Below are 18,916 nucleotides of genomic sequence, written 5' to 3'. Positions count from 1 at the left end.
ACATAATTTCTCAATAAATGTATACCTTGTCTCTGCGTCCAATAAGCGGTGGCTCAAATAAGTGATGGCATGCTCTTTTCCTTCGGTCTCTTGATTTAGAACAACACCAATAACTCCTTCCTCTGCTGCAATGTAAAGTCTGAAGGGTTCCCTATGCTTGGGTGCTCTCATCACCGGAGGAGAGCACAAATAATTCTTGATCATATCAAATGCTTCTTGCTGTTTTGCCCCCCAAGTGAAATCAGCATCATTCCTTAACCGAAGGATAGGAGTAAATGCATCAACTTTCCCTGATAGATTAGCTATGAACCTTCTCAAATAATTGACCTTGCCAAGGAACTTTTGCATATCTCTCTTGCATGTTGGAGCCTCCACTTTCTGTATAGCCTCTATCTTTTTGGGATCAGTCTCTATACCATCTTCATGAATAATGAAACCCAAAAACTTGCCAGCTGACACGCCGAAAGCACACTTCAAAGGATTCATTTTCAGTCCATACTTTTTCATTCTTTCGAAAGCTAAACGCAAATCGGCCAAGTGAGATTCAAAAGCATCCGATTTGACAACAATATCATCAATATAAACTTCAAGTATGACACTGAGTAAATCATGAAAAATCAAATTCATAGCCCTTTGATATGTGGCGCCAGAATTTTTTAATCTGAATGTCATCACTGTCCACTCGAATAAACCAAGGAAACCAGGGCATCGAAAAGTTGTCTTGTACATGTCCTCTTCGGCCATAAAAATTTGGTTGTATCCGGCATTACCATCTAGAAAGCTAATAACCTTATGTCCAGAAGCATCATTAATAAGCATATCGGCTATTGGCATAGGATGCTCATCTTTGGGTGTAGCCCTATTCAAATCTCTGAAGTCAATGCACACCCTCAACTTACCGGACCCTTTCTTCTCCACTAGGACAATGTTACAAATCCACTCGGCATACCTGCAAGGTCGAATGAAATTAGCTTCAAGCAGTCGACCGATCTCTTCCTTGATTCGGTCATATGTTTTCGGATTAAATTTTCTGTCCAATTGTTTATAAGGTCTAAAATCGGCCTTTATAGGCAACCGATGCTCCACTAGCTCTCGGCTAAACCCTGGCATCTCATGATATTCCCATGCAAAGCAACAAACATATTCTTTCAATAGCTCAATTAACTTAGCCTTACAATCGACTTTCAAATTTTTGTTTATAAATGTCGGTCGAGTGACTGAACCATCTCCAATATCTACCTCTTCTAATGGATCGGCTGATGTAAAACCTTGTCCAAGTTTATCCATGTCATCCAACTCCTCTATAGACTCATACATATCGTTCTCACTGGACCGATACTTTACAAGACATTTTTGTAACCACTCAGAATTAGGATCCATTTAAACATATCATACCTTGGAGCCAATTGCATTCAGTCAGCTTTAAAGAGACAGGCACAAAACCATTCTTGGTCGCGCTGAGAAAATCAAATTCTTATAAGTCACGTCCCGTCAAGCAAGTAGCATTGGGATGTTGCCAATCCACCGATGCATCGGCCAAAGCAACACAAGCCGAGTTATCCGCATGAATGACTTCCACTTCATCATCAACCCACTGAATCAAAAACTGGTGCATAGTGGATGGCACGCACTGGTTTGCATGAACCCAATCATGGCCTAGTATAACGTTGTAGTTACCTTGCACCTCAGAGACAAAGAATGCAGTAGCCAAAGTTTTGCTTCCGACTGTAAGCTCCACATACATTACACCTTTGGCTTCAGTTTTCTCTTTGCCTTCAAACCCGTTGAGCACCATATTGGTCTTGATCAATTCTTCATCAGGCAAACCCTATTTCTTGAAGACCAAATAGGGCATAAGATTTACCACAGCACCACCATCAACAAGCATCCGAGTGAGCGGCGACCCATTGATATGACCTCTGAGATATAATGGTTTCATATGCGTTACTGGTTCTTTTGGCTTCTCGAATATCGCGTTTTTAGGGCCAAAATCCAGCTGAGCAACCTTCCCTTCCTCATCTACAGCACGAAACTCACCAGGTAAGTAATACACCATATTGATATCCATACCTTCATGAACCGGTGTAGACTCATAGTCCAACATATCAGCCTCCTCCTCAAGTGCATCCACCGATTCAGAAATTTGTCCGAGTGAAGAGGAAGCAATAGGTAACGTAGACGATGCAATGATTGCGCCTTCCTCTTTTGGTAGTGTAGGTGCTGCTGTGATAGGTGTAGAAGCCACAGCATCTTGTATTTGTTTGGGCCTCCACACTTGTTTTGTAGGTACCATAGGCCGAGTGTCATTGAAAAACTTATCCCTTTGCTTCTCGTCCTCTTGTTCTGCCATCTCTTGACTCCTTAACCTCTGTAGTTTCCTCTTTTGTGTCTTTGTTAGCCCTGGAGGACACCACTTTGGCTGAGTGTATTTAGGATCTCTCGTTTTTACTCGGCTGGTGCTTGCTTCATGGTCATTAGCCGAGTGCTTTGGCGTGATAGAAAATATCGGCTCAGTCGGATTTCTATGCACAATCGGCTACTGTATGGCGAATGTTTCGGTGCCCAAGATAAGTGAGTCGGCATCCATTTTCTCCTTGCCTTTTCCCGACTCAACTGCTGCAACAGTTGGTGATTTAACACGCCATTCTTTTCGACTTTCCAGATGCATGAAATTTCCACTCGGGCGTACCTTTTTACTCTGATGGAATCCACTCGAATGGATGTCACTCGGATGGAATCCACTCGGATGGAATTTACTTGACCACATTTTTTCACTCGGATAACTTCCACCTGGGTCCATTCTTACACTTGGATAATTTCCATCCGGTCGCATGTTTTGACCAGCCGACTGATAGCCACCAATGTTCAGTCGGCCTCTATATGAATAGCCAAGTCAATCCCAAACAGATTGCGTATGCTCTTCTGGAAACGGCACCCTTGGTCCACTCGGTTTCATATACTGACTGAACATATCAGCTGATGATGACCTTGGTCGCTTCAGATGAGTCGGCCGATTAAAGCTAGAACCGGCCGACTAGTTGGTGTACTTGGACAGCAACATATCAAAAGTTGGCTTGATCCGCTTGCGCCATACTTTAACTTCATTCCTTTTCCACTTGCCAATTTCTGGACTCTTGGGCTTGACAAATCTCACACGAGCATTTTCTTGCACTTGCAGTTGCCCCCCAAGTGTAGGATTCTTGATGGTGATTTTGATCACTTCCTTGCCATCGGGTTGCTTACCAAGCACAACCTGTCTCCCCAAGACCTTGTTGTCCTCCTTGTCTTTCCTAGGCTCACCAACAATGACATTAGCTTTATTAGCAGATTCGTCTACCTCCGGCCGAATGAGTAGCTTCTTCCCCTCCAAATCCATGGTATTCATTGGAAAAGGCTGTTTATCAACTTGCATCTCAGAAAAGTTCAATCGTCCGTCATTAATGGCCGATTGTATCTGTCGTTGAAAAACATTGCAATCGTTAGTAGCATGAGAAAAAGAATTATGATACTTGCAATAAGCACGCCGTTTTAGCTCTTCAAACGGCGGTAAAGTATGAGATATTCTAATATTCTTAGCCTGCAGCAAAGCATCAAATATTCTATCACACTTAGCAATGTTAAAAGTGAACTTCATCTCTTCATCATGATTCTTATGAATCGGTTTCAGATCATTGCAAGTAAAGGGTTTGGCCTTAGATGGCCAAACAAATTCAGTAGCAAAAACATCACCCTCATCGTCCGAGTGATCACTATCATATTCCACCATATTCATCTTTGGACGATCGGCTTTGTATCTATGCACTTCTTTGAGATCTTTGCTTCGGCTTTCCTGAGCCAAAGCCCTTTGTAAGACTTGGTTGATATTTAAGAACTCATAACCTTCTAGCTTTTCTCTAATGGGAGTTCTCAAACCACTTAGCACTAGGTCTGCCAAGTCTCTCTCGGTTATCACCAAACTAAAACACTGGTTTTTTGTTTCTCTGTATCTCTTGACATAATCGGAGACCGATTCATCATGCTTCTATTTAACCGATGTTAGATGTGATAACTTGAGTTCATTGTCGCCGCTATAAAAGTGATCATGAAATTTCTGCTCTAGCTGTGACCAAACCCGAATGGAACCATGTGGTAAAGAAGAAAACCATGAAAATGCAGTACCAGTTAAAGATAAAGGAAACAAACGCACTTTCAACTCATTTAGTGAGCCTGCTTCACCTAGTTGTGCTAAGTATTGACTAACATGCTCCCATGTGGTTTTTGTGCCCTCTCCATTGAACTTAACAAAATCTGCAATCTTATATCCTGGAGGGCACTGGATGGCATCAAAGTACTCGGGGTACGGCTTTTGGTAAGTCCGATTCCGAGGTAACTCAACTCCAAAATTCTCTCTAAGCATCTTAGCCATCTCCTCTCTAAGATTAGCTAGACCATCATCCATAGTGGACGATGAAGCTTGTGGCAGTGACATAGGAAGAGTATGGTTACTAGCTGTAGGTAGGAATCATGGCATGTATGTCGACCCATAATTTGGTAGTGGTCGAGTGGTTGTAGCTGTAGGTAGAGTTTGGTTCGGCGTTGCCACCGAACCTGTCATGCTCATAATAGGATTAATGGGTGTAGCCACAATTTGATTTGTTTGGGTAGGATAATAATTCATCGGCACGGGAGGCGCCGATGCAATAGGTAAAGCCAGATTAGGGTTTTGCACACTAGCAGCTACACCATTATTACCACTAGACGATTGAGATATATTCTTTTGAGCATTAGTATTTTCTATAAAAGTTTGATAGACTAGATTGTTACCATCAGCAATACGACTTTCAGTCTCAGCCAACTGCTCAGGAGAAAAGGCAGTACTTGCAGAGGGTTTAACATGTTCAGTTTGAAGAGGAGGGAACTTAATTTCTTCAATCAGAGTGATGTTGCCTTGGCGATCTTTCTTGAATTTTGCAAGGAACTCCTGCAGGTCCTTCTCCTCGCGCGCCTTCTGGTACTCCTCATAGACTTGGCGATGATCGGCCGATATCTCATCAAGACTGGGCTTAATGATGTTATCGGCATCTACCTCAGATGGCTTGGGAAGATCGGACATGGTGGATGATGATGATTGATCTTCGTTCCCCAGCGGAGTCGCCAAAAAGTGTGTTGACACACAAACACGTCACATGTACCCTCAACGTCGGGGATGATGCACCGCAGCTCACGTCCAAGGAGACCTGACCGACAGCGCGATACGCAAGACAGTCGACAGGCGCTTTTGCAGACCCGAAAACCCCACACCCCCGGGAAGGACACCGTCAGGGAGTGCGGCGGCTATGGGCTGCCCTAGGTCGATTCGCTCGCCCCTAGAGCCTCAGGATTCGCAGCTCTCAAACATGAAGAACAACAAAGAACGAGATAGAAAAACAGTGGAGAGATAAAACGTAGATGAAAAAGTAGTATATTGATTTGTTCGATTGTGTGTTGTTCAATCGGCCGTCACCCCCAACATATATAAGAGGCGGCTAGACTTCCCGTACAAGTAAAGGATTCATCTGGTCTTTCCTTACAAGAAAAATTACATCAATTCACGTCCTAGAGTCCTAATTCTATTCCAACTCGGATCCAGTCTGAATCTGGCCCAAACTCTGTCTTCCTTCTTGCATGGGCCACCGGGCTTGCATATGATCTCCGATCGAGACGGCCCAAATATAAAACTTGTGCGCCTCGACGATACGAACAACTCTCATATTGATCACTTTTTCAAATAAGGCCATCTTGAATACTTTTCGAGGTCATCTTTATCTTCCAGTCGGACTCGGTCTTGCAGTAGTCTGGATTATCCGAGTCTCGTAGTGAATTTGTAGGCTATATATTATCTCTGATGATGATGACTCCAAAATCAAAGTTTACCGTCTTGATGATACGCACAACTTCTGTATTGAACACTTCTTCATCCAAGGTCATTTTGATAAACTTTCGAGCACATGTTCAATTTCACTCGGACTTGAGCTCATCCACTCGGATATTAGATACTTTCACTCGGATTGTCCGATTGGACTTTTTCACTCGGAAGACAATCTTTCACTCGGATGACTATATTTCCATTCGGATGACTATATTTCCACTCGGAAGGCACTATCTTATTCAATCGGCAAGTATTCGTCCCGATGGTAATCTTTTCACTCGGAATATTTTCACCTGGACGACAATTTCACTCGGATGATCATATTTCCACTCGGATGACTATATTTCCACTTGGATAATAATAAGTTCATCCGGTCAGCAAAATTTCACTCGACCGGTAAATTTTCAATCGACCGTAAACTTTCACTCGGATGGTAAACTTTTCACTCGGATTTCTGACAGAAAACATAGCCCGATCTTGATTTGTCTCTCCAGGCCTCATACGACCTCGGATTGAGACGAATTATATATGAAAATCGATCGGCTCGACGAGACGAAACTTTTCCGTGTTGAAGGTTTTTCAATTCAAGGCCGTCTTGAAGGCCGAATTGCTCACGCATTGCATCAGACACTCATCAACATGTGTCTGGTGTCAAGCGTAATATTTTGGTCTCTGGCCTGTCCAGACCGTATTGACTATAACTATTGCATATGAACTTGGATTAAGATGATTTATATATGAAAATCAATTGCCTCGACGAGACGAAGACAATTTCTTTAGAGTGCTCCTTCATCTGAGGTAGTCCTGAAAGCAGAATTGGCCGAAAAGCACTCGGAACACTAAATTCTGTCACTCGGAGTACAGCTTCCGCCCCTAAGATGAGGTCAGATGTCAATGACTTAAACATCAAAGTTATTCCATTCGACGACGCGAAACTTTTCATGCTGAAAAACTCTTTCACTCTGTAGCTTGCCAAAATCAGGTGTCAACACCCCCAAACAAGACTTCAATGATGATGTGTCCGGCGCACAGATAGTCTTCAGCATTGCAAGGCGGGTTCCTCCTTCAATGACTTCAAAGTGATGTATTCGGCTTTCCATTTAATGTTGTACCCCTCGGTTTCCACACCTTCCTGACTTCAGCTTCCACGTGACGAGTGAATACGAGAGGTCAGGGTATTTTTGCCCATAGCACCCTGACCATACAAGAGAGGTGCCTATTTAAAGAGAATAGATCTCAGATCCATTCCACACCCCGCGGAAAAATCCTCAGAGCTTGCTAAGAAGAACCGCCCCAACATGGCTAACGCTCCCAGCTCTTCCTCTCGTCCCCATGGCTCCGAAAAGGGTGATTGGGAGAGATGCTCTGTATCTCACAGTCAGCCATCGAAGCTGGAAAAAGAGGGCTTTCTTCCTCCCGTGGATCTAGTCCCCGTTCGAGCAGGGCTGACGTCCTTCAATGGCGGGGTTCAGGCGGAGAACTTCCCTGATCCGTCCAGGAGGGAACGAGTATGCTTCGTTCCCTTCTTGCTAAGAGGCGTCGGATTTCCAATCCATCCCTTCCTCCGAGGACTTCTGGAGTATTATGGCCTCCAACTGCACAGTTTCACTCCCGCCTCCATCCTGCACATCACGGGTTATGTTGCTCTATGTGAGCTATTCCTAGGCTGTGAGGCCCATTTTGAATTATGGAGAAAATTGTTCTGCCTCGTCCCTCATAATCAAGGGGGGTCAATATTCGAAGTGGGAGGAGCCGAAGTGTGGCGTATCGCCGGGACCGGATACCTGTCCGGCACGCCGAAGAAGGCTTCCGAAGAGTGGCCTTCCGAATGGTTCTATATTGACGACGTCGCTCTTCCTGACCCAGTCTGAATGGGCCTCCCTAAATTTTCAAGTGCTCCATTGAAGAAACGCCATAGCTGGTGTCCACGAAGCCTCGAGGAGGAGGATAGCGCAGAAGTCAGTCAGTTGATGGGCAAGATTAAGATGCTCGCCCAGTCCGTATTGTCAATAATCGAGGTAATGGCAATCTTCATAGTGCGGGGGGTCCAACCACTCCAATACAGAGGGCTTCCTATGTGGCACTATAACGGGGAAGATGACGCCTCACGCTACGGTCGAAAGGGTCCAAAAATCCCCGCCGCTTTGGTCAAAATATTGGACGAACTATACAAAGGGGATCAGGAGGAGTTCACTCGTCTCCAATGTCGATATGGATTTTCCATGTATAATCCTCCTAGCTGGGTAAGCTCCAATCCCACCATTTTACCCCCCTCCCTGAATTATTTTCGATGGACAGTAACCTATCCACTCGCTACAAAAATGGCGGAAGGCCATCGAGGGGATCCATAGCCCCGCTCCCCAGCCAGCGGGTCACAACCGGGACCTTGACCCCTTATTCGAAGAAGATCCGGACATATTTGTGGAGCTCGAGGATGGAGTATTCTATCAGACGAGTTACGATGGTATGGAGGTACCCATCATCGCCGATTACCCCGGTCTCCTCCCTACTTCGCATGTGAGTAATTTAAAAGACACATTTTTCGAAAGAGTTTCCTTACCATGCCTCACCCACCACACTATTTCGTGTTCCAAAGGGGAGGCGCTCGACGCCACAACATGCACCAGAAGTGTCTCCGAGGAGAACGACGCCCGCGCCGAGCATATCTTTGAAGAGAAAGGCAAATGATAATACGACAGAACCCTCATCAAAGAGGTAAGGCTTTCTTTTCAAGAATACATCTTCTGATTGCCACGTAAAATTGTGATGCCATTCGCCGCATTCTATCAGGAAAAGTATCCGCCAGACTATGTTCGGGGATCCGGCCGGACGTGCCTCCACTAGTCAGGTTCCGGACCCTGCCCTAAGGACGGGGGCTGACACGGGAGTGGCGCCGAACTATCCTTCCATAGAGGATTCATATGATATGTCTGTCATGAACTCTGAAGTGGAGAGCGCCATGAATCATCGTCGTCAGAGGGCCGCTCTTCGTGACCCCGGATTTTCAAAGGAGGCATTTGATGCCTTCAGCTCGGCTGATGCGTACATCCAATCTGCTTGGGATGGGCTTGCTAGAGACACTGACCAGCATCTGAAAGATATGCGGGTAAGTGTAGATTTAATAATCATACACCAATAGCCCCCGAGGCTTAAAGCAGTTGATACAACTGATTTAAGGATCATTGTATAACCAAGTGATTACGGAGAAGAACAGCCTGTTATCTTAGGAACTAGAAAAGTATCATACCCAGCTAACTGCTGCCAATGCCGAAATGGAGAAATCCAAGAAGGCGTCTCCTGGTAATGTTCCCCTCCATCAAGAAAACATAATGGTATACCAATAATGCTAACACGGTTGCTCACCTCTTAATAGGATCATTAGATCAACTGCAAGAGCAACTGAAAGCCGCTCAAGGCGGAGAACGAGAAGCCAAAAAACTACTAGCCGCGGGCGAGCATGTGCTAACACGAGTCATGGAGGAGAAGAACAAACTCCAGGATTCCAAAACCTAGCTGCGCGAAGAACTGAAAGATGTGCGGGCCCAGCTAGCTGACTCCGTAAAGGAGAATAAAAGGCTGTGAGGCGGCATATTCAGTATGTGGTCGAACTTACCTTCGAATAATTTGGAGGTAGAGGGGACTGACAGAGTTATGTCTGCAGGTATGCTGACCGGTCGTCCCGAAGAGGAGATGTCTGGATTCTCGAGCGATCTGCTACAAGAGCTGTCGCAAGTGCACGAGCAGGCTCGGCAGGCGATGCGAAGTGTTGCCAAGGCCTTATGGCCATCCGCCTCCCCCCCCCAAGAAAGATTGAGGAGCTAATACAGCTATTCAAGGGAGCACGGTGGCGCTTTCGATTATGGAAGATATCGGCCTGCCGGGAAGGTGCACGAGAAGCCTGGTGTCGGTGTCAAAACCGGCGGATCTCGGGTAGGGGGTCCCGAACTGTGCATCTAAGGCAGATGGTAACAGGAGGCAGGGGACATGATGTTTACCTAGGTTCGGGCCCTCTTGATGGAGGTAATACCCAACATCATGCTTGATTGTTCTTGATAATATGAGTAATACAAGAGTTGATCTACCACGAGATCAGAGAGGCTAAACCCTAGAAGCTAGCCTATGGTATGATTGTTGTTCTTGGTCCTACAGACTAAACCCTCCGGTTTATATAGACACTGGAGGGGGCTAGGGTTACACAGAGTCAGTTACAAGGAAGGAGATATACATATCCGTATTGCCAAGCTTGCCTTCCACGCCAAGGAGAGTCCCATCCGGACATGGGACGGAGTCCTCAATCTTGTATCTTCATAGTCCAACAGTCCGGCCAAAGGATATAGTCTGGCTGTCCGGATACCCCCTAATCCAGGACTCCCTTAGTAGCCCCTGAACCAGGCGTCAATGACGATGAGTCCGGCGCGCAGATTGTCTTCGGCATTGCAAGGCGGGTTCCTCCTCCGAATACTTCATAGAAGATTTTGAACACGAGGATCGTGTCCGGTTCTTCAAAACGAGTTCCACATACCACCATAGAGAGAATAATATTTCCACAAATCTAATCTACTGACGTACCCCGTAGTGTGACATCACACCATAGCCAGGTCTTTATAAGGATCATTTTTCATAACCCATCTCAGTGTGTTTCGCGAGGCGGTTTCCTTGGCACGTCTTGTCGAAGCAGAGATCGTGTCCCCTTTATCACGGGATTCTCATCAATACGGGCGTGGGTAACCCAACCGTGACTATGGGTAGGACTCCTAGATCTTAGGCAAGTCCCAAACGGCCACGAGGAGGACACTTGATATTCACCCTCTTTATAAAGGGGACAAGGCTTTTTCCTCTCGATCTTAATCGAATCCGCCTCCCGCCTCGAGTTCCAACACCCAAAGCTCAGGTTTAGGCACTTCGGACCTTCAACTATGTTCGGATCCAACCTTCAAGGTCGGTGGATGCCTTCCTCCATCACGGAGGAGGATATCAAGAAGTTGAGAGAGGCCAGATATCTGACCGCCGAAATTTCGCATCGGCTGCCTGCCCGAGGGCAAGTCGTCCCTACTCCCGAACCCAACGAGAGCGTCGTGTTCGTCTCCCACCTCCTCCGAGGACTAGGCCTCGCTCTGGACCCCTTTGTTAGGGGTCTTATGTTCTATTATGGGCTAGATTTTCATGATCTGGCCCCGGATTCCCTTCTTCACATTTCGTCATTTATTGTCGTATGTGAGGCCTTCCTCCGCATTGCCCCTCACTTCGGCCTATGGCTCAAGACCTTCGATGTGAAGCCGAAGATGATCGAGGGGCAGCACGTAGCGTGCAGAGGCGCTTCAATAAGCAAAATCGCTGATGCTCCATGGCCTGAGGGTAGCTTCCCAGAGGTGTCCGGATTGTGGCAGTGGGAGTGGTTCTACATCACAGCTCCCCGAAGTGCCAAGTGGGTAGCTGCCCCCACCTTTCGCTCAGGCCCCCCACCACAACTTATGTCATGGATCAGCAGGGGGCTGAGCTGGGGTCCAGCCAAGGACGTGCCAATACTGCAAAGACGTATCCGAGATCTCTTTGAGAGAGATTTCATTCTGGTTATGGTAGTGCAAGTTATGCTAGTTCGTCGAGTCCAGCCTTGCAAACGCCGTCCCCTCCGCATGTGGGAGTTCAACCTGGAGGGACCGCGAGCTATCCAACACTTCCTCGGCATGACGCCCGAGGAGATGTACAAATTGTTCTTCGGACCACAAATAATGTGTCCGGACATCACTGAGGATGCAGGTCTGAGCTGCAATCGCCCGGATACCCAAGTAAGTAGCCCCGCATCCGAACACACTGTCCGTTTATTTATCGCAAGGTCGCCCTTAAAAAGCCACTCTTTGACCAAGATTGGATAGCGAAGGCAAAGTTGATCAGGTGTCCGGCCCCCCTCCCTGAGACCTCACCAAATCCCGTGCTAACCAGGATGCTGGAGATCACGCCTTATCAAGCGCCCTTAGGAGAAGATAAAGGGGGGAACAAGGAGGCTAGCACCTCCACGAAGGAGGTTAGCCGGGGAGGAGGGACTGAAACTTCCTCTCCCCAGGGAAGGAAGAGGACCGCCTCCGAGGACCCGGAGACAATGGTCTCCAAATGGAGGAAGAAATCTTCGCCGGAGGGTCCTGCCCCGGGGGCTACCCCGGACGCACTATGCCCTCAAGGGGATCAGCCCTCCACCGAGCTGTAAGTAAAAGGGCACTTAATAATGAAAATACCTCGCTTTACTTCTGAGGAGAATAACCGAAGCATTTATCTTGCAGTTCGGATCTTAGCCCTTCTCAGCAGAGCTCTTCTTCAGGGGATCTTCTTCCAGAGATGATGGGGAGTGAAACGCCTCCCCCTGCCATACCTCCTCATGAGGCGGGCGACCCCGAGGTGTCGTCGCGGAGGGTTTCTCCTGATCCGGCAAGGCCAGAAGGCAATCCTATGGCCACCCGAAGTCCTCAGTATCCGGCTCTTGAAGAGAGCAATCGAAAGAGTCTGGCACCGTCTGGTGTGCGGTCGGACGTACTGAGGGATCTGCTAGAGCGAGCGGCTATCTCAGAAGAGCACCGCACGTTGATGGGTATGGTGATTGAAAGGATTTCGTCCGCCGAAAGCGGGTTGCATGAAGCCTTTATGAGTCTACTGACGGGTTTTGAGGTACGCGAAATGATGTACATTTTTGACAGTACCACACATTTTTAGATGTGCCCTGTGTAGATAGTAGCCCCTGAGACTCTGGGTGCTGTCGAAGACGACGACGCACAGAGGATCATAGTCCCAGGAATAATCGTGCCGCCTTAATATGCAGGTGGAGGAGGGTCCGGTGGCCAGCCGGACTGATGAGTTTGCCGAGCTAACGCAGCAGCTTGACGTGGCAGATGCCGACATCGTACTTGTCAACAAGGGGCTTGACGAGGCACAGGGTATTTGATTCTTCCAGCGACACATGGAAGAGGAGCATGATGCCAGTATCTATAACATGTGTGTGAATGCAGATGGAGCTGCGGCTGTGGAGAACCTTCGGGTGGAACTTGCCCGAGCCAAAGAACAAGCCAGGAAAAGCGATGCGGCTGCCCTAAAGGCAGTTAAGGAGCTGAAAGCCGAATAGGCTGCTCACTGCCAAAGCAAGGAGTAGATAGCCAAGATGGCTGTGGAATTGAAGAATGCTGTTGACCGTTACGAGCTTCTTGAAAAGGAAGATCGAGCGAAGAGGACAGACCTGGAGAAGGCCACGATGGCGACCAAAGACACCCGCTCTGCAATGAGAGCGATGAAGGAGGAGCTGCGTCAAGTCGGGGATATCGTGGCTGGGAAGCCTTTATGCTGCGGATGAAGTTCGGAGATCCTAGGTACGCCCCTTTGGACCGGCTGTGGAGTTCTGCGGACGCATATCTGGACTTAGCGGTGAGTGCTGCTGATGTGGCCGAATACTTCCAAGATCAAAAAGATCGCGAAGTGGAAAAGTTGTTCTGGTCACAATTTAACGTTCCAGAGCGTCCGCTTCCATTGACTGGTCGGTTGGCCGAATGGGCCGAGCTGAATAGGTTGCTCGGACTCGCCATGAGGTCTGTTGTGGATCATCTGTGGCCGGAAAGGCCAAAGCCAAACAGTTATTTTAGTTTGGTGCAACAGTTCCTTGGTGTAGTGCCGCACATCAACGCGATGAAGAGGTCGGCATGCGTAGAGGGTGCGCGTATGGCCCTTGCCCGTGTGAAGACATACAGGGCGGAGATGGAGGCCACAGCCATTGCAGCCCAAGATTCGGACGAGAGCCGAGTACCAGCCGAGCACTACTTTCGAGAAGTTCTTGAGGGCACTCGTTCAATAGAAGCGCAGTGCTCGAAGAATATTATGTTCTAATGACATGTATTCCCATTGAAAAACAATGTTTTACTGAATTGTAAAGGCTATTTTATACTTGTGCCTGAAAGAATTATAATACCTCTTGTGCGGCTGTTTATGTATATATGTATCTAACCTGAAAGATGGCAGTCACCGGCTTCAGCCCCCACGCATATAATGCGGGGGTGCTCGTAGAAGACGCATGTTCACACTTGATCCAATGTCTTGGTCCATTAAGGAGGTGATAGCGCAGCGAACTAGGCAATCGGACTATAATGCTTTAACACTTTCACTTAGCCAGAGGAGTTTAACAGTGGGGCTAATATATAGCCCCTGGTGGCTCCGCGCTCATCCGAATTCAGGGCGCGTACATGCCTGGCTGGGAAACGGCCCTTCGTTAAGGCGGAGGAAGCCTGAAGATTCTGCTAGGTCATTGAGTGGTTGACCAGTCTCACACTATATCATGACAGTCAATTTTCGGCTTTCTCTACTGAGGTGCTCGTCCGGATGAACCAGGGCACAATCGCAGTAGTTCTCCTGGTGCCACCTTAGCCGATAGAGCGGAACGTAAGGCAGCAAAACACAGGAGCCGGGCAAACCCAACATTTAACCAAAGACATGATTCGGAGCTGATGCATATAAGGCCAAACTCGCGACGCCGAACACTCCCTAAGGTATTCGGTCTTTATGATGTAAACCGGGCTAAACAGTGCCCTTTGTAATAAGCCCCTGGTGTCCAGGTGCGTGCAATATTCTGACATGGCCACAAGCCAATACGTCAGCATCCTTCTCAATTGTACTGAGAATCCAGGGGATGTGTATCAACAAGAGACAGTAAAAAAGGTTTACGCATGGTCTTAATCTAAAAAGAATCCTTGGAACGGGTCCCTGCTGCATGTCTGCGCATGTGTCTCCATTGTGTCGTATCCTGGACGGGTGTAGCACAATGGTCATCTGTAAAAGAGAGGAACTTAGCTGAAAGGTTGTCGTGCAAAAGGTAGGTTATACTAAATAAACCATGTACAGTTCAAGATGAGTAAAGTTGAGCCTATTTGTCACTTGTTTACACGCGTTGAGCCCCTTGTATTGTTATAGGGGTATAGCCATCAAACCTGTATCAATTATATATAGCTACACCGGACTCGTCTAACCGCATCCGTGGTCTTAACGACCTGTCAGATGCTCTAGTTGGTGAGGCCGTTTAGTGTGCGGCTGCCAAGGCAGCCGCACGGTCTTCCGCGCACAAGGAGCGCTCAATATTTCCATTTACTGTAATGATGCCACGTGGACCAGGCATCTTGAGAATGAGGTAAGCGTAATGCGATATTGCGTTAAAGCGAGCGAAAGCTTCGCGTCCGAGTAGTGCTTTATAGCCACTTTGGAATGGAGCGATGTGGAAGGTTAACTTTTCGCTGCGGAAGTTATCGGGAAAGCCGAATATAACCTCTAGTAGCAGGGATCCCGTGCAATGGGCTTCTGGGCCTGGCGTTACTCCTTTAAAGGTAGTATTGCTATGGCTGATTTTTGTTGGGTCTATCCCCATTTTGCGGACTGTGTCCTGATATATCAGGTTTAAACTACTGCCACCGTCCATCAGGACTCGTGTGAAGTGGTATCCGTCAATTATCGGGTCTAACACCACGGCAGCCCATCCTGCATGCCGGATACTTGCCGAGTAGTCCCGATGGTCAAAGGTGATCGGTTGGGACGACCAGTGGCAGAACTCCGCGGTGATAGGCCCTGGGGCATGTGTCTCTAGGAGTGCCGCTTTGTTTCTCCCCTTAATCACGTGTAACACGTTTATTGTTTTGACTTCTGGTGGGAATTTCTTCTGTTCCCCATTGCTTTCCTTGCGAGGCTCGTCCTCGTCTTCGCTTGGTGTATCCTGCCCCTTGTGTTCGGCGTTGAGCTTGCCGGACTGCTTGAAGACCCAACATTCTCTATGGGTATGATTTGCAGGTTTATCGGGGGTGTTGTGGATCTGACATATTTTGTCCAGAATCTTGTGTAGGCTGGACAGTTCGTCTCTGTTGCCTTTGGAGGGTAGCTTTTGCTGACCTGGCCGAGAGCTTCTGAATCCGGCGTTTATCGCCATGCTCTTCGGGCTGTCTTCTTTATTCCGGCGATTGTTTTTGCTGCGTCGTGGCTTCCCGTTTCCGTCCCTGACTTCGGATGTAATTGGGTCACTGGTGCTACATCGGGCCAGCCAGCTGTCCTCGCCCGCGTAAAAGCGGGTGATGAGGCTTGTTAATGCTGCCATTGTTCTCGGCTTTTCTTGGCCGAGGTGTCTGGCAAGCCATTCGTCTCAAATGTTGTGCTTGAAAGTTGCTAAGGATTCGGCGTCCGGACAGTCGACTATTTGGTTCTTTTTAGTGAGAAACCTGTTCCAAAGCTTTCGGGCTGACTCTCCGGGCTGTTGAGTTATATGACTTAAATCGTCTGCATCCGGTGGTCGGACATAGGTCCCTTGAAAATTTGCCCGAAAAGCGTCCTCGAGCTCTTCCCAGCTTCCGATGGAGCTTTCGGGGAGGCTTTTAAGCCAGTGCCAAGCTGGTCCTTTGAGCTTGAGGGGTAAGTACTTGATGGCATGGAGATTGTCTCCTCGAGCCATGTGGATATGGAGGATGTAGTCCTCAATCCAGACCCCAGGGTCTGTCCTTTCGCCGTACGCCTCTATGTTTACGGGTTTGAATCCCTCTGGAAATCCATGGTCTAGCACCTCATAGGTGAAACATAGGGGGTGTGCGGCACCCCTGTATTTGGGTGTACCATGGTGTTCAAATTTTTGTTGTGTTGCATTGCTTGCTGGAGCGCGCTTGCTTGGCCCGTAGATGGATCTGGTTGCGCCGTCCTTTTGATGCGCGTCCTCACGTGGATCGCTTACTGTCTTGTGTGCGGCGTCGTTTGCCACTCTATGTTGGCCACGAGGTCGTCTATCCGACTGGATGGTTGTTTTGTTTTTTGATTGCGGGGGCTCTAAGGCCTCATCATTGAATTCAGGTAGCAGCTTTCGCTTCGGGTAGCTCTTTGCATGGCTACTGCCGCCGTACTTTGCTACGGTGTTGAGTACTTTACTCCATCTAATTCTGAGTATGTCTTGTGCAGCCCTGAGCCTTTGCTTCTGCTTTTTCAGACTCCTCGCAGTGGCAACAAGCCTTTGATGGGGATTCTATTGCTCTGGGTGCCTGTCCGATGTGATGTCATCCGGACTGCTATCTTCTCCGGAGACGGGTTGTTCGGTTTGATTCTCCGTGTTGCCGTGGTCGGACGGTGGTTCAATGATGTGTTCGTCATCCGCTGGCTCACCCTGCTCTATCGCTGGGTCTATATGATCGTTGTTTCTGCCGAGGCGGGATTTGGAGTGGCGCTTACGCCGCCGCTTTGAATGCTTCTCGAGGGATCGATCCTTCGCTGCGTCCTTCTGTTCCTCGTCGTCATTTTCTTTGGGTGTGTCCATCATGTATACATCATATGATGAAGTGGGCGTTCAGTGCCCTGTGGGCAGTGGCTCCTGTTCGTCTCCTGCATCGTCGTCCATACCGTCGATGTGTTCGGAGTCGAAGTCGAGCATGTCGGTCAAATCGTCGATAGTGGCTACTAAGTGGGTGGTGGGTGGGCGGCGAATTTCTTCATCCTCCGCATCCCAATCCTGCTGGACATAGTTCGGCCAGGACTCTCCTGACAAGGAGAGAGACTTTAATGAATTCAGTATGTCGCCGAAGGGCGAGTGCTGAAAGATATCCGCGGAGGTGGACTCTATGATCGGCGCCCAGTCGGATTCGATAGGCACGGGCGCAGGCGGTTCCGAGTCCGTGGCCAGGGAAGAGTCCGATAGTTCGTCATCACGGCTCGCGTGAAGGGTAAGGTCGGTATTTGGCTCGATCGCCGCTGAAGATGCAGCCTCCGTGACGGGGTCTATCCACCCGTGCTTGGATGGCGCAATGGGCTCCTAATTGAGGGTCGGAACGGTCGCCGGTGCGATCTCCCGAACACTGTCCGATGGTAGAGCTAAATCATGCTCATCGTGACCGTGCAGCGCACTCGGCAAGGGCTCGAAACTGCCGAAGATCAAGTCTCCGTGGATGTCGGCCGTGTGGTTTATGCTTCCAAAACTGACCTGGTGGCCAGGGGCGTAACTCTCGATCTGCTCTAGATGGCCAAGCGAGTTGGCCCGCAGTGCGGAGCCGCCGAATACAAAGATCTGTCCGGGGAGGAAAGTCTCACCCTGGACTACATCGCTATCGATGATTGAAGGGGCCATCCAGCCTAACGATGACGACACAGAGGAACTCTCAATGAAAGCACCAATGTCGGTGTCAAAACCAGCGGATCTCGGGTAGGGGGTCCCGAACTGTGCATCTAAGGCGGATGGTAATAGGAGGCAGGGGACACGATGTTTACCCAGGTTCGGGCCCTCTTGATGGAGGTAATACCCTACGTCCTGCTTGATTGTTCTTGATAATATGAGTAATACAAGAGTTAATCTACCACGAGATCAGAGAGGCTAAACCCTAGAAGCTAGCCTATGGTATGATTGTTGTTCTTGGTCCTATGGACTAAACCCTCCAGTTTATATAGACACTGGAGGGGGCTAGGGTTACACAGAGTCAGTTACAAGGAAGGAGATCTACATATCCGTACTGCCAAGCTTGCCTTCCAGTCCCATCCGGACACAGGACGAAGTCTTCATAGTCCAACCGTCCGGCCAAAGGATATAGTCCGGCTGTCCGGATACCCCCTAATCCAGGACTCCCTCACCTGGGCCATGGCTCGGGTCGTACCTCTAGGGTCAGATGGGAAAGAAGTTCCCATTAATTTGGTATATGACCAAGTAGAAGTAGCTGCCAAGTATTCCCAGCAGGATTGTAAGTTAGACAGCCTGCTGGACGGTATAGAGGAGGAAATTTTTGAGTCCAAGTGACTATGTACTTTCCTTGACATATGTAACTCTAGCTGAATTGTAAAACGATTGTCATGGAAGACCTTTTCGCTTCGACCTCTGAACCCGAAGGTGCGGAGTGTTTCTGAATACCTGAGTGGTAAAATAGACCGGGGTATGCATGGAAACATCTTCCAGAGAGAATAGTTCCGTTAAGGGTTCCTTTCCCGGGGTGTGCATGCGTTAAAATGCATGTCCGAACTGTGATTGGAAAAAATATAGTATACGTAACATCTGGGGGTTCACCA

Source organism: Triticum urartu, chromosome 5A (genome assembly GCF_056163025.1).
Source record: "Triticum urartu cultivar PI428250 chromosome 5A, HENAU_Tu73, whole genome shotgun sequence".
NCBI classification, from domain to species: Eukaryota; Viridiplantae; Streptophyta; class Magnoliopsida; order Poales; family Poaceae; genus Triticum; species Triticum urartu.
This window is presented reverse-complemented; position numbering follows the sequence as displayed.